Raw genomic sequence first — 17,418 nt, forward strand, 5'->3', positions numbered from 1 at the left:
ATACAGAGCCACAATCTATTAATAAAATGTCGACAAAAAATTGATTGGCCAAAATGGAAAGAAGTTATCTTAGGCTGAGCTAAATATTCTATTAAAACGTGAGGTGTTTGAGCCAATAGTGCCCACACCAAAAGGGATAAAACCAGTCGGTTATAAATTGGTGTTTTGTGAGAAAAAAAATGAAAATTAGTGAAATTACGAGATACAAAGCAAGATTGGTTGCTCAAAGGTTTTTCTCAAATGCTTGGTATTGATTATGAAGAAACATATTCTCCTGTAATGGATAGAATTACTTTTAGATTTTTAATTGCCATAGTAGCAAGTAATAAATTAGATATGCAGTTGATGGAAACATATCTGTATGGATTACTTGAAAATGGCATATATATGAAAATTTTTTTGAAGGATACACAATAACAGACATTATAAATCATCATCATATATACTCTATTAAATTACATAGATCTCTCTATGGATTAAAAAAATCTGGAAGGACGTGGTGTAAACCGTCTCAGTGAATATCTTATAAAAGAAGGGTACCAAAATGATAGTATATGTCCATGTGTGTTTATTAAAAGTTATACTAACGGTTTTGTTGTGATAGCAATATATGTGGATGATTTGAATCTTGTAGGCACTCCTTTTGAAATTGCAATTGCAACATCATATCTGAGGAAGGAATTTGAAATGAAAGATTTGGGAAAGACCAAATTTTGTTTTGGCATACAAATTGAGCACTTACCCTTGGGAATATTTGTACATCAATCAACCTATACAGTAAAAGGTGATGAAGAGATTCAATATAGAGAATGCTTATCCACTGAGTACGCCAATGATTGTCCGGACACTTGATATACAGAAAAATCCATTTTCGTCCACCTGAAGAAGGAGATATCATTCTTGGTCCAGAAACTCCATATCTAAGTGCAATTGGTGCATTAATGTACCTTGCAAATAATACAAGATCAGATATAGCTTTTGCAGTAAATCTTCTAGCAAGAGACAGCTCTACACTAACATGAAAATATTGGAAAGGAGTAAAAGATGTGGTACGTTATTTACGAGAAACTACAGATCTGGGCTTTATTTATCCACAAAAATCTTCATCCAACCTTACAGGCTTTGCTAATGATGGCTATCTGTCTGATCCTCACAAAGGGCGATTTCAGGCTGGATATGTATTTTCTTATAATGGTACAGCTATCTCATGGTGTTTTACAAAACAAACTCTTAAAGCTACTTCATCAAATCCTGCTGCAATTCTAGCTCTACATGAAGCAAGTCGAGAATGCCAGTGGTTGCGATCTATGATTGGTTATATATAGTCATCATGTAAATTACTAACTGCTACAACAAATGCTATAGTAATTTATGAAGACAATAGTGCTTGTATTTCTCAGATACAAGGAGGTTATATTAAAGGTGATAGAACGAAGCATATATAACCAAAATTTTTATATACTCATGACCTCTAGAAAGAAAGCGTTATAGAAGTTCAAAAGAGTGAATCTAATGAGAATCAAGCAGATATATTCACAAAATTACTTTCTAAGTGCATTCACCAAACGCTTATACATAAATCGGGATGAGAAGGCTCAAGGATGTAAGTACTCCCGAAATACATTAGAGTTATTTATTTGATGGGGAGACTGTACTCTTTTTCCCTTCGACTTGGTTTTTATCCCAATGGGTTTTTCCAAAGCAAGGTTTTTAACGAGGCAGTGACCCTCAAAACACAAAGGATACTTTACTTTTTTCTTTGTCTGAGATTTTATCCCACTGGGTTTTTCCTAGCAAGGTCTTAACGAGGCATATCCTTTAGTCGTAGACATCGAAGGGGAAGTGTTATAAATATTATAAATAATGGATGTCTATTGTAGCAGCCAACTACTGTAGTAGACACAACACTATAGCAGCAGGCCATGTGGTACTGTAGTAGACTCAAGCACTGTTACTATTCCACCTACCAGGGTATTTTGGACCGTTGGATCGAATCAATCCTGATTGTTCATTCAACTCTTTGTAAGTCTATAAATACCCCCTACATTTATGTATTTTGAGTATGTGAAGAAGAAAGATAAGAAGATGTAAAGAAAGGCTCGGTGTAATTGGCAGTGATCGGTACAATTTTTTCTTTTTTTTTTCTCTTTATGTTTTCTTCTCTACTTATTTTCTATTCATGGAAATCTACATATATATTTATATTGAAGATGAATTACTTGTTGCTTATACAATAGATCACAAATAAAAAAGAAATAAATGACTTTATGCATATTAAGTAGACTAAAAAAACTTCAAATGTTATGTACTTTGTGTAATACGTTTTTCTATTTTTTCGATGAAATTATTAATTTATATTTTTTTGAGCTTTAAAGATCTTTGAAAAAATTAATTATCTTATGCATTAAGGAAATTTACTAATTTAGCACATTAGCCCCAGTCAGGATTGAAAAAAATTATTTAATTAAGGTTATTAATATATCAAATATTCATTTATCGAAGTTTAACTATAATACCAAAATCCTTCCTCAACCGTCATTAATTTACTTAATAGTCCCAAAATCTTTCCCAAGTTGCCATTTGCTTCATTTTGATTGGCTGAAATTTTTTTTGTTATTTTGTAAATATGACAACTAGCTTCTTTCTATTGCTTTCTTTAAATACTAGGAGGGTGGCCTGCGCTAAGGCTGCGGGTATATTTAAATATATAAATAATTTTTTTTTCATAAATTAGAGTCAGTAAAAATAAATAGTGTCTAAATGATAATAAAATTTGGCATTGATTGTATTTTAAAATAAATTTATATACAAAGTTTTTACATAAGTAGGTTCTAAAATAATATTGGAGAAGAAAATTCAAACATTGTAATATTTGACAAAATATTGCATAAAAAACTATATTTGCATTTTCCATGAAGATAATCAAACAAAAAAAATATTTTGAATTCCTATTCACACATAGCTTTCAATATTCTTATTCTATGTATTTAAATTAGTACAAACAAAAAAAAACTCAAATTTTACATCAAAATTCAAGCAAACATATATATGTACATTTTTAAAAAAGGAAAAATAGTGCTTCAATTCTTCTTCTTTAAAACCTAATATCTGTCAACAAAAACAAAACAACAATATCAAATATTCAATCCAAATTCAATTTGGGGGAAATTTTGAGTTCTTTTTTTTTTCTTTTGTCTCATATCTCTCATTAAAAAATTTTTTAATAAAAAATAAAGAGAAATTAATGAAAGAAAATATCACAAACTCTAATTCTCCCTAATCTTTTCCCTATTCTTACACTTATACCTTCTTGAAATTAATTTTCTACTCATGCTTTTTTCTAATCACTTGAGATATTTTTTTCACATTAGTAAATTAAAAAAAAAAATAGTTATCTTTAGGTGCACCACATTGAAATACTTATTGGTGAGCCTAGATATTTTGAAACTCAGACTTAGGAGTCGATTCTAGCTCGGATTGATGTATTGATTCTAGCTTGAAGTCGATACAGGCTACGGAATCTTTTGTGATAATGACAATGTTAAAAGTGGAGAGAATGGTCATTGCGAGGTATGGGGTTCGATCAGAAGAAGTTGGGAGAAGTTGGGGTTGGAGGAGAAGATTTAGGAGACATCGAATGTGAGAACACCATCCGCAATGCTAAAGCCGAAGCTCAGGGGGAGGATGATGTTCCAATGGAGTTTCTTGCATTTGTTCTCATATTTAAGTTTTTATCCATGTCTACCTTTATTTGGAATTATGAATAATAAGATCGCCATCATCACATGCGTTAATTGTAATATCATGTAATAATAATAATAATAATAATAATAATAATAATAATAATAATAATAATAATAATAATAATAATAACAGAAAATCATAGATTGGAAGAGATGCAGTTGCGCGTGCTTGATGGATACGTGATTGTTAAACTATTTGTTTTTAAAAAGTTATTTTAAATATTCTTACAAAAATCTTATTAAATTATAACATAATAAATAAAATAATTGACACTATATTATAACATCACGGTGTTGATGGAAAGTTTGAGAAACAATGCAACTGTTATTACATGTATAAGACAACTATTATGAGCATAGATCATGTGTTAGGTTATAAATTTATTGAATATCTATAATATGTCACTCTATTTTGTAGGCATCTATTATAGATAACTTATACTAATATTTATGTATTTACCTTTTATAATAATAAAGTAAATTATGATCCAAATGACCTTCATTGAAAGAACAATAAGATAAATTTTAAATTTTTTATAAAATTTTATTATTTATTTAAGTAACAAAAAAAAATGTGCAAGAATTATTTTATTGCAAGTTCTAGAAAAGTTCTAAACTTGCATTAAAGGAGAGAATTGAAACATTGCAATATTTGACAAAATATTGAACTAAGAAAATCTAAAATTTGCATTTTTCTTTGAACAAATTTAACAAAAAATTTCTACAAAATTAATTTCTAATAAAAAAAAATAATTATGAATCCCTATCCACACATACCTTTCAATTTTCTTCTCCTTTGCATCTAAAAACAAAAACTAAAAAACTCTAAGCTTGAATTAAAATTCAAGCAAAGATATTTAAATGAAAAGAACAAAGAAAAATGGTACTTAAGCTCTTCTTCTCTCTAATCTAATACTTGTCAACAAAAATAATATAAACAAAATCTAATGTTGAATCAAAATTTAATGGGAAAAAATAAAATAAAATAAACCTAAAAAAATTGAAAGAAGGTGGTACCTTTCTTGAGCTCTTCTCTCTAATCTTATACCCATTGTGAACAAAACCAAAAAACAAAAACTCAAACTTTTAATCAGAAATTCAAGAAAAAGTTAATGAAGAAAAATAATAATTTTCTCTCTCACCTTCTTCCTATTCTTATATCTCTTATGAAATAAATTTTTCCTTAATAAATACACAAAAATAGACAAAATCAGTTTTTTTGGATGACTTGTGCTGAGATACTTTGCCTTGGAGAACCTAGATATGTTGGATCTCCGGTTGAGGAGATGATTCCAGCTTTAATGCCTTGATCGAGGAATAACGAAATCTCTTAAGACCTTTGAACATAGGGCATGTTGAAAGCTTAAATTTGATCATAAGCAAAGCCAGGTTTCAAAAATGCTTGTTTGAGGTGGAAGAGATTCTTGGATGATTATCATATAAAGCCAGGTTCTATAAATGCTTGTTTGAGGTGGAAGAGATGCTTGGATGATTTTCATATAATATAACATTATAATGTATGGTTGCACTGGATATATAATAAGACAATAATAATTAAAAGAATGTGGAGCCCGTGAAAAAAAAATCAAAGCAAAACCCAATTGCAAAATCACACTTGCCTCCTCATAATAATATTTAATGATAATTATTATCCCAGTAGTGGCGATGACAAAGACCTATATATATATACATTTTTAATGAGATTGAAAGAGATGTTTGAGAGTTATTGATTGATAATATAACATCACCATGTCATGTATAATTGCAATACCTATATAATAAAACAATGATAATTAAAAGGACGTGGAGCCCATGAAAAAAAAATCAAAGCAAAACCCAATTGCAAAGTCATATTTGCCTTTTTTTAATAATATTTAATGATAATTAAAAACATTAGGGGATGAAATTAATATTATGTATAGCGAAAACTTGTAATTTCAATAAAAAAAAATATGACAAACAACAAGAGTAGGAATGGATTTCTTTTTTAAGAAAGTTTTTATATTAAAAAAATTAAATTCTCATTCATTAATTTCATGCATGATTATTTTTAATGTATATTTGAAGCGTAATTATTTAAAAAGGTGAAATAAAAAATCAAATAAATAAACAATAAAAACACAAGAAAGTTAGTATAGGCCTTGTTTGGATTGGCTTATCAAAAAAGTATTTTTTTTAGTTTAGTAGAAGTGCTTCTGAAAAAATAGTCTTCTCCAGAGTAAGTTAAGCACTTTTTGTATTTTCTGTTTGGATTAGCTTTTATGTAGAAGTAGAAGATGTAAAAATAAGCTAAAAAACAGCTTTTTCATAAGTTGGTCATGACTAGTTTTTGAAAAAACTGCTTTTTTTCAAACTTTTTCTAGACATTTCTATTTAGAAAAAGCCCAATACTAAACAACATTTTTGGAACCCAGAAGTGCTTAACTTATAAAAAAACACTTCTGGGTTTTCCAAAAGCCAATCCAAACAAGGCTATAATACCACACAAATACTAATTTTGAGCTCAGTATTTTAAGAGAGAGAGATAGAGAGATAGAGAGTGAGTTTGTATATGCCTGTTAATGTTTTTTTTTAAAAATAAATTATTAAAAGCTGCTATCTATTTTTTATTCAATATATATATGGGTTATAATATATATATATATATATATATATATATTTATATTTATTTATATGTATTCATTTATTTAGTTTCCTTTTCTTCCCATTGGGCATTCTTAGCATGTTAAAATTCAAATTAATTTTGCTAATTATTATAAATTACGTTATCAATGTAATCTAATTATCTGGTATCTTTCTACTTTTATTTTTACAATACTTTTCTTGTACTTTCAAGAGATATGGAAAAGGTCCTTCACAAAATATTGTTTTACATTGCCATGTATTTTGGGATCTTAAAAGTAAAAAACATTAATTATTTTGTGTATCTACAAATAAATAAAAACAGAGAAATATCACAGGATAAGAAATCAAAATAAATAAATAAAAATTTTCATTAGTTTTATTCTCCTTCTCCTCTGCATCTAAAAAAAAAAAATCAATAAAATCAACTCAAATCTTGAATAAAAATTATAAGTGAAGATATTTAAATGGGAAAAATGGTCTTTGCAATCTTTTTCTCTCCAATCTAATACTTGTCAACAAAAATAAAACAACAAAATAAAATATTAAATCAAAATTTGATGGGGAGAAAGACAAATAAACAAAAAAAAATTGAAAGAAAATGGTACCCTTTTTTTTTGTTTTTTGTTTTTTGTTCTTTCTCTAATATCCTACCACTTTAACAAAACCAAAAACAAAATTAAAAAAATAAAATAAATGAAGCTAAATAATAACTTTCTTTGTAGTATTTTCTCCCTAATCTCATATCTATACAATTAATCTTCTACAAATCTTCAACCGTGAATTAAAACATGAAATCAATTATATTTCGATGAACCATCCCAAATATTTTGGCCTCAAAACCCAGATCATAACTTATACTTTTGAGTTAAAACCTGAGTTAAAACCGATTCACCTCTAGTTGAGAACGCCCGGAACACATAGGTCGTATCGGTAGACATTGACGTTGCGTTGATGTTAACAGTCACCGGTGATGGTGATGGCGACGGAAGATCTGGTGTGACATGGTGAGATCAGTGCGACAATGATGACCGGAGGAGGAAAAAGAGATCTAGTGATGCAGGCAGGCCGGTGGCAGATCTGGCGTGGCATGGTGAGAGCGATAAATCTGGCGGCCGATCTGGTGCGGCGCAGTGAGATTCAGTAGCGATAACTGGAGGAGAAAGAAGGCTGGAGGAGAGGAGACCTGCATGAGGAAATCTGGCGGGTGGATATGGGTTTTTTTCAACAGTCAAAAGAGGAGTAAGGGAAAAGAAGGGAGAGAGGGGTCTTCAAGGGAAAAGAAGGAAGGGAGGGGGAAGAAGGTTTGGAATTCATTATGTACAATTGGAGAAGTTGGAGAGGTCTTCTCTTCTTCACATTACATTAATTCAATATAAAGAAATATAAAAAAAAAAAGAAAAGAGGAAAGCTCTCAAATTTAATGTTTTCACAGTAAAAGAGGCATGAATATGATGAATGATGATAAAGAAAGGGAACTCAAATTTCTTTTAATATTTGGAAAAAGGTTAAGATTGCTTCTCTTGTGGACTCGTCAAACCCTTAATTTTAAGTTCACCATGTGTTAGCTTTTATGATCATCAAGGGATAGAATTAATATATAGTATAGATACTCGGATCATAACAAACCAAAGAAACACAAGCCTATTTTCCTTGGTTTTTGAGTTTCTTTTTTTCTTCTTCTTGTTCATTTTTGGTATATTGTAAAACTTATCCCTCTGATAATAAAACAAATTGTTCCTTTTCTGTTGGCTTCTTTCGATATACTCATGATCATAACAATCCAAAGAAACACAATATGTTTTTACCTTCCTTCTCAAGAATTCTAAAAATCCTCTAAGAGATGGCAAAGAACTTGGAGAAGTAGCAAAGAAGTGGATTTTGGGCAAATCCAAAGCGATAGTTTTCATCATTGTTTTTGCTAAAGATAGAGCTCAAGGGTTTAATCTGTGGAGGTTTCACCCTCTTGATTGGTCTTTAGTAAGCTTCGGATTCGGCTGAGACTGCTGTGAATTTAGATTTTTAAGGTTTAGTTTTCAGTTGGTGGTTGGTTGTGATCTTTGGTTTTGTACAATATTAAGGGTCTAATAATGACATATTATCATGTAATTAGATTACTATAATAATAAATTTGGGGAAATTATATATCTAAAGATATTGTGGTCATTTGATATAATCATATTTAGTTGAAAATGTATATTATTGAAAAAACATATTACTGGTAATTCTTCGTTACAATATTTGGTTAAACATAGTAATTAACTAGTTAAATTGCCAAAATTCTCAAAATGAACTTAAAATAAAGTCTATTAATCCATATCACACACATATACATATATATATATACACACACACACACACACAAATATATAGCTGATTATATTTATGTATATATATACATATTTGTATTATATAAAATTTGATATACATTAAAAATGAAATTGTAAGGGAAGGTCAGATTTGTTTAAAAGATATTTTTAGATTATCGTCACTTGGTAATGCACTCGATAATCGAAAATAGTCATTTGTTTTAGTTGTAATGTGATTATTAATTTTTTTTAATATTTCACTATTGATAATTTTAAATTTATAACTAATATTATCTATGTTACAATCCCAAATGTGTAATCATTTTAAATTATCATGTAACACACTGTTTCACATTACCACGAACCAATTGACCTATGAAAGTAGACAAAAAACCAATTTTAAAAGAAATATAATGATCACTACATGTGTTGTTTTTGTATGTTATATATATATATATACTACTCTTCCATTTCTTTCTAATTGTTGTATCCAGAGGCGGAACTAGGACGCCATGTTAAGGGGGGTTGAAGGCAAAGCATAAAAAAAAAATCATCCAACAAACCAATTATCTTAAATGAAAAATATATTTAAAAAAACGTAAACTCTAATTTGAACTATTGTTAATAAAGGTGATGGTCAAGTGAGGTATGTAACGAAGAGAAGGCAGTGCATCTCACTCGCTATTATTATGTTATAACAACTATTGCAATTTGCTATAGTACATCATCAACTTAATTTTTTTAATTACTAAATTTTTTTATAAATTTAATAAAAATTTAGTAACATTTTTTTAATTTTTTTATAAATTTTTATTTACATTTAGAAACTCATGCAATGTTTTTAAAATAAAAATTGGAACTTAAAAACTAGGGAAGTGGCATTTAATTTTTTTTATGAATTTAATAACATTTTATTTAAGGTTTATAAATTTTTACTAAAATTTGAAAACTCTTATAATTTGTTTAAAAAAAAAAATTGAATTTAAAAAATATTGGCCTATTGAAAGTGGCAAGATTCAAATGGGGCTCAATAAAATTTACATGACCTTCAATCAAAACTAACTAAGCAATCTATCACACCCATATTTCTCTGTACATTGTCCATATAAAAGGATATTATCAGTTTATTTAAACCATAAAAATTTTTATGACTACTTTGATGATAAACTTGCTGGTGCCGGAGCAAGGGAGTTGAAGCCTCCTCTCGCAGCATTAAGTCAATACCAATTAAAAATATAAAAAATAATTTTTTATTTCCTATAAGAAACAATTAATAACCATGCTATCAAACATTGTGAAATATATTATAAATTTAGGATTAAGTTGAAAGTTATGTTGTACACTTATTCAAAGAAAATGGAGATAGATGAAGATTTTACTACTTAATTAGATTCTACAAAATCCGTCAAGTTCAGTGCTAATTTAAAGAAAAGGAGAAAGTTACTCAAAATTTTGATTTGAATGTACGTGCTGATTATGGGTTTGAGTTTGATTTGAAAATGTGGTTCCTTTGCAGCAGCTGCTTGGCTACCTTCATCTGATAAAATTTCATTTACATCTACATCAAATAATGACATCTGGTGTCTTTGTCTTGAAGTCATGGTTGGAGAAACATAAGTTATTTTGGTAACAACTTTGAGCATAAAATAATACTCTTGGAGCCGAGAATAATTTTTATTTTTTATTTATATAGATTTTGAATAAAAAATAATAAATAAAAAAATTAAATAAAAAGATATAGGAGGGCCAAAATAATAAAAATTTATTAAAAAATGGTCATGCCACAAATTGTCACGTGAGAAATACTAAAGAACAAGAGAATATATGAAGATTTTTCAAAAGAAAATAAAAAAAAGTTAATTTAAAATAAAAAAATAAAAAAATTTTGAAATTCAAAATTCAAAATTCAAAATTAAAAAGAAAAATTGAATTGGAATTTTGAAAACAAAATCTCCCATCAGACGAGGATAAGATGGAAGAGAAAGAGTGAAAAAAATGACACATAGGTTTTTTTTTAAAAAAAAGAAAAGGACGAAGAGGAGGGGAGGAAGGAGAGGTCTTGGTTCTTTTTGAAGAAGGAGACGGAAAATTTGGAGAAGAAAGTTTCACCGTTAGGTCATCATAGTTTGGCAACAAGACATAAGATCTTTCCACCAGTGTTCAACAAGGTACACCACCTATTTTTCATGCAAGAATACACAATAAAAAAGAATATATATATATATATATATATATATATATATAGCAAAAGAAAGCTGTTATGCATGTATGATAAGCATATGCGCCTATTGAATACGTTTAGGGGTGTCAAACGGCACGAGTTGTGGCAGCTTGGCTCCAAGCACGTGCTAGCCAAGACTGTTTCGCCAGCTGCACGCCCAAACCCCTCTGGCCAGCTTAGGGGTTTGCGTCTGCCGCTACGAACTACTACCCGCAAGACGCTAAACGTAGTTTTTATTTTTGGTATATTTTTGTTTTTTAGTCAATAAGGCTTTTAGTTCTATATTTTTGAATTTTAGGATATTTTTTTAGCAATTTTAGGGTATTTTTTATATTTTTGGGGTTTAAAATAAAAAATATAAATATAATATAATCGTACGCGTCTTTGGAGTCACGACTCATGGTTGGCTGGCGACGTCACTCAGACGATTTTTAGATCGGGTCGTGCGCGTCCCGATACACGATAGTGCATGGTCTGCCGGCCGGCCCGCCCGTTTGACACCCCTAAATACGTTTATGGCATGATTTATATGGGTCCCACCTTCTCATAATGAATACCATGCACATATGCTACCCATGATACTTCTTTTATGCATTTATGTGCTGCTTATAGTATTTCTTCTAAGACTAAATGCATACCATGCATGTATGCAATCATGATTTTCCAGTTTTCCTATACGTCTTTCTCTCTCTCTCTCTCTCTCTCCAAGTTAGAAAATAACATCGAGTTTGTCTCGAAGAAACAATAACCGATAATGCGTAAGAGGCTTAGTAAATAAATCAGCTACCTAATTATATGAAGGAATAAAACGAAACGTCAATCTCTCGATTAAGCACCTTATTTCAAATGAAATAAACATCAATCTAGATAGGTTTCGTTCAAGAGTGGAAAATTGGATTGGAAGCAAGAGCATTAGCACTAATGTTATCACACCAAGTAATTGAAACACTAACATGAGGAATGTCAGTTTTTTTAAATAATGATTGTATCCAAGTAAATTTCAACAGCAACATGTGCAAGAGCACGATATTCAGCTTCTGTACTGGAGCGAGCAACAACATTTTGCTTTTTAGAGGACCATGAAACTAATGTTTCTCTAAAAACACACAATAACCAGCAACTGAATGAATGATCATTAGGACATGATGCCCAATTAGCATTTGAAAAACCTGTCATATTGTCTTTTTCATTGCATTGAATATTCAGGTCAAGGTCAAAGTGTACCTTGCAGATATTTGAACACACGTTTTAAGAATTTCCAGTGTTCATCAGTAGGAGCTGCCAAGAATTGATTTAACCTATTAACAACAAAGGCAATATCAAGCCTTGTGTGAGCGAGGTATTGAAAAGCACCAATAGTACTATGATACATCATAGGATTATGTAAAGGACTAGCATCACACGCACTAATAATTTTGCTTGTACTCATAGGTGTGGGACATGACTTGCATTACACCATATCAAACTTGGACAAAAGATCAATAATATACCAAGTTTAAGTGAGAAACAAACCAGAATGATCTTGACAAACCTCAATACCAAGAAAATAATGAAGATTACTAAGATCTTTAAGAGAAAACATGTGATTCAACTCCTTGGTGAAGTGTTGTAGCAAAGATAGATCATTCCCTATAATACTTATTTATCTTCAACATAGATGAGAACAAAAATAATATTATTGTTGGTTCAATTGAAGAAGAGAGAAGAATCACACTGAGATTGCGTAAAATTCCAGCTGCAAAGAGTGTGTTTTAATTGATCATACTAGACCTGAGGAGCTTGTTTCAACCCATATAAAGCCTTTTCAAGTTTGCACACATGATGAGGCTTGTTTGGATCAATGAACCCATCGGGTTGAGTCATGTATACACTTTCATGAAGTTTTCCATTCAAGAAAGCATTATTGACATCAAGCTGGTTAATGGCCTAGTTTTTCAAAATAGCAATAGCAAGAATTATGCGAATGGTAGAGGCTTTCACCACTGGACTAAAAGTCTCATTGTAGCCTATTCCAAGAGTTTGAAGATAGCCTTTTGCCACAAGATGCACCTTTTATCTTTGTATAGAACCATCAGTATTGTGTTTGAGACAAAATACCCATCTATTACTGACAATATCTATATATGAAGAAAAAGGAACCAATTTCTAAGTATTGTTCTTGGCAAGAGCTGTTAATTCTTCGTGCATGGCTATTGTCCAATTTTCATCTTGAAGAGCTTCTTTGATAGAAGTTGGTTCAAAAGTTGAAGACTTCATTGTTGTAGAATTTGTGGTTGTGTGAACAAAGAACTTTGGTTTAAAAATTTCATCTTTGCCTCAAGTAACCATGCTATGAGTCTCGATATATTGTTTGTGTCTTCTTCTTGGAGGAAAAACTATAGTTGAAGAATTAAATTGCTCAGCATGAAGACTTTGGTTAATAGAAAATTCTAGCAGAGGTTGTTCATGTTATCTGTTTGGATCAAAGTGTCTTGTGTAGAAGCTTGAAAAAAAGTCTCCATCTCTACCAACTATTTTGCTAATTTAGTGTTGACATAATGACTTAAAGAATGGTCACTTGTTTGTTGTAAGTCTTCTGATTGAGTAGGGGCAGCTTCTTCTCTAAGAGATGCTTGCTGAGAATTTAAATCAATTGAAAGCTGCTGTATTAGTTGTCTCTAAAGAAGGAAAAGAGAAAATGGATTGAGAAGAACATGGGATAATAATATATTCATTAGACTGACTTGATTGATTTGTGAGAAAATTGGACTTTTCAAAAGGAAAATCATTTACATTAAAAACAACACTTCTTGAAACATAAACTCTTCCATTAGAACCTAAACAAAGATATCCCATATGACTTTGACTATATCCTAAAAACACACATTTAATGGGAATTTATTTCTTTGATATGGCCTAAGACAAGGAAAACATGCACAACCAAACACTTTGAGAAACCTGTAATTAATGTTTTGGCCAAAAAGAACTTGAATAGGAGATTGAAGTTTAAGAACAGGTATAGGCATTCAATTGTTCAATTGATAAGATAAACTGTAGTCTGAAAAACATACCACCAATATTCAAGTGGCATCTTAGCTTGAGCTAATAAAGTGAGCCCAATCTCGACTATATGTATGTGCTTTCTCCCCGCTCTACCATTTTGAGAAGATGTGTGAGGACAATGATGTCTGAATTCAGCTTCAGATTGTCCTAAAAGTTTAGTAAAATTTCTATACTCACCTCCCCAATTTGATTGAACAATTTTAATTTTCTTATCAAGTATATTTTCAACTAATCATTTGAATTTGATAAACATCTCTATTGCGTCGTTTTTTGTTTTCAAAGCATAAATCCAGGTGAATCTACTATAGTCATCTAGGAAATGTATGTAATACTTAAAACCTTCACAAGATGTTACAGGTGCAAGTCCACACATGCAAATCTGAAAGTATTAACTCTAGTGGCGATTTTGCATGATATGTAGAAATTGGAAAAGGTAAAGAATGCGATTTTCCATATTGACAAGCATCGCAAAAGGAAATATCTTTATTTAACATCATAGATTGATGATAAGATCTTATAATTTCAAATAACATTTTGTTAGAAGGATGATCAAATTTCCTATGCCACAAATCTTTATTTGAAGTGGAAATACTAGAAGCAAACAAAACAAATAAGTTATTTCTGGCAGCAGACATCTTCACTTGATTTGAAAGATTTAATTGATATAAACAATCTTTAAGGATCCCTTAAAGTAGAATCTGTCATGTGTCCTTGTCCTTAACAAAACAACATTTAAAGTGAAATTCAATAAATACATTATTATTAAATGCTAATTGAGAAACACCGAGCATGTTTTTTTCTTAATAAAAGGCACATCTTTGAACATTTTTCTATTGCAGAAACCTTTTTTTATCTAAAGATGGTAAGTTTATCATGTTAGTATGAGCAATAAAAAGCTTTGAGCCATTTCCAACCATTAACTTTTCCTTACCAGAATATTTTCCTGAATTGTTGAGATTGTTTGAGTCATTTGTGATATGATTGCTTGCTCCACTATCCATAAACCAACTAGGATTAGCCTCTGAATCTATGGTGGCTGTGAATGCAGTTGTAGAAGAAGAACCCTCTTGCTTTCTTTTCACTTGTTGTGAAGAGTTACCCATTAAATTTTCATTATACCTATTCCAACAATAAGGAGCTATGTGGCCCAGCTTCCCACAAATTTGATACGCTGGCATGGAATTGTATCTTCTACCTCCACGACCTCTTCCTCTACTATTTTCATTCCTGGGATTTCCTCTTCCTTGTCTCCCAGAGAAACCTCTTTGATTTAAAGAATAGCCACTATTTTTGGAATGAAAATTGGTTTTGCTTGCTAATGCAGCAGTTAGTTGAGTTGCTTGCACACCTGCCATGCTTAGATGTGCTGCATTTAATTGCTCTAATCGACTTTGAAAAGTCATCAAAGTGGATTGCAGCTCTCCCCAGGTATTAGACTCTCATACTGTGATTTGAACCAGAATTGGAGTGTATTCTTCATCTAGTCCAGCTAGTACTTAAGTAATAAGATCTGTACTTTCAACTACTTTTCCTACCAAAGCCAAGTTATCTGCATTGATTCTTTTCTAACTTTTTTGTAATTCTACAATTAGAAAGATAATATGAGACTTGTTCTACATTCCAAAATATTCGTTAATGCCTTTCCATAGATCTTGTGAGGTTGTAAAACCCATCACACTAGCTGCAACTTGTGGTTGAATAGAGTTGTACATCCAGCCTAATAATAGCTGGTCTTTTGAAACCCAGACATCATACTCTGGATTTGGCTCTCTCTTTGTCGTTAAGTTCTTAAAACAATAGATGCAGAAGTAGTGCTTGTGGAAATTATAAATTGAGTTGGACAAGATGTTTCACTAGTTAAAAAACCTTCAAGTTTGCATCCTCTCAAGAGTGGTAGTATCATATTTTGCCAAAGCAAAAATTGTTATTATCTAATTTGATTGAAGAAGGTTGAGCAAGCTTTCCTCCAAGGAGAAAAAAAAAGGCAGATTGGATGGAGCATTGGCATTGGCCATATGGGCTCTGATACCAAGTCAGAAAATAAGAAGACAATAGAGAGGACACAAATTGAATAAAACTATGCATATGTTTTATTAAGCTCAACTACTATATATACAAAGGAAACAAAATGCACAGTACTAACAAAAATAGATTACAACCTTTTAACAAGTCAAGATAACATAAGCTGGAGTTTGTTGAAAAATATCCCAACAAAATAGAAAACCTTGATTGTTATAGAGCAGTAGCTGCATCTGCTTATCATTCTGTTGTAGATTTTTTAACACTCCGCCGTCTTGATTCACCGCCAGCACTTGTCTTTGCCGTTTGCCCGCCCGCTAAGCCCGGATTGCCAAGAGAATAGAGATGATCCGAGGTCTAGCCTGCCTCACGGCATTTGACTTTGGGAATTGAAATTCCTACTTATCTCATCTCTCCCGATCAATCTCTCTGCTTTCTTAGGATTAAGATTTAAAAGGGTTTGTGATTTGGAGAATAGGCTAGGGTTTTGCGATATGGGGAAGGCGAAGAAAGGACCTAAATTCGCAAACATGAAGATGATCATCAACTCCAAAACCATTAAGAAATACAAAAAGGAGGTTTTGAACCCTAACAAGAAGGATCTTGAAAAGGAGAAGCTTCCCCGCAATGTGCCAGCAATTTCTTCGGCATTGTTTTTAAGTATAACACTGCACTGGGCCCACCATATCGGGTGATCATAGATACCAAATTCATTAATTTCTTCATCCAAAACAAGCTTGATTTGGAAAAAGGAATGATGGAATGCACTCCTTGTATTACTAATTGTGTCATGGCTAAGCTTGAAAAATTGGGACAAAAGTATTACTAACATACGGTGATGATACACTCAACACAAGTGCTACAATATTGCAACATGGGATAGAGATCTCAAGAGAAGAATACGCAAGATCCCTGGTGTTCCCATATATATATAACACGGCATAGGTATTCCATTGAGTGTCCACCTGAAGCAACTATGGGAGGAGCACTGAGGATCTAGGTACCAGGTTTTGTTAACCACTATGAAAGATTGGGGTCTTTAAGGTTGATTTCTTCCATTGAGGCGAGGATAGCTATCTTAATTGAGGACTTCAAATCTTGTAATTGAGATTCTCAGAGTGTGTTAAGCAAATTTTTGCCGTGCCCTCATGTATCGCTTTCTAAGGGGGAGATTGAAAGCGAATTGCACACTATTGTTTACTCTCAGTTTTGCATTCTTCAAAAAAGAAAAAAAAAAGAAAAAAAAGAAAATGAATGTTGTAGATTTGTTTCTCTTTAAAAATAAACCTATAAAGGATGAGTTTATTGGGGTGGGGGTATTTCTGTAATTTTTGCAGGACCTCCTCTTTGAAACTTGAGGAGCACCTCATTGAAATCTACCATGAAGTCTTGGCACTCATGGGGGTGGATAGGGGGTAGAGGAAAATTTTATAAAATTTCTTGAAACCTACCATGAGGTCTT

General features: G+C 31.2%; 1 pseudogene; it reads left to right on the top strand.

The window, feature by feature from the left end:
• Positions 1–16,450: 16,450 nt before the first annotated feature.
• Positions 16,451–16,956, top strand: LOC120280026 (annotated as a pseudogene).
• Positions 16,957–17,418: the final 462 nt, after the last annotated feature.

This window comes from Dioscorea cayenensis, chromosome 17 (genome assembly GCF_009730915.1).
Source record: "Dioscorea cayenensis subsp. rotundata cultivar TDr96_F1 chromosome 17, TDr96_F1_v2_PseudoChromosome.rev07_lg8_w22 25.fasta, whole genome shotgun sequence".
NCBI lineage: Eukaryota > Viridiplantae > Streptophyta > Magnoliopsida > Dioscoreales > Dioscoreaceae > Dioscorea > Dioscorea cayenensis.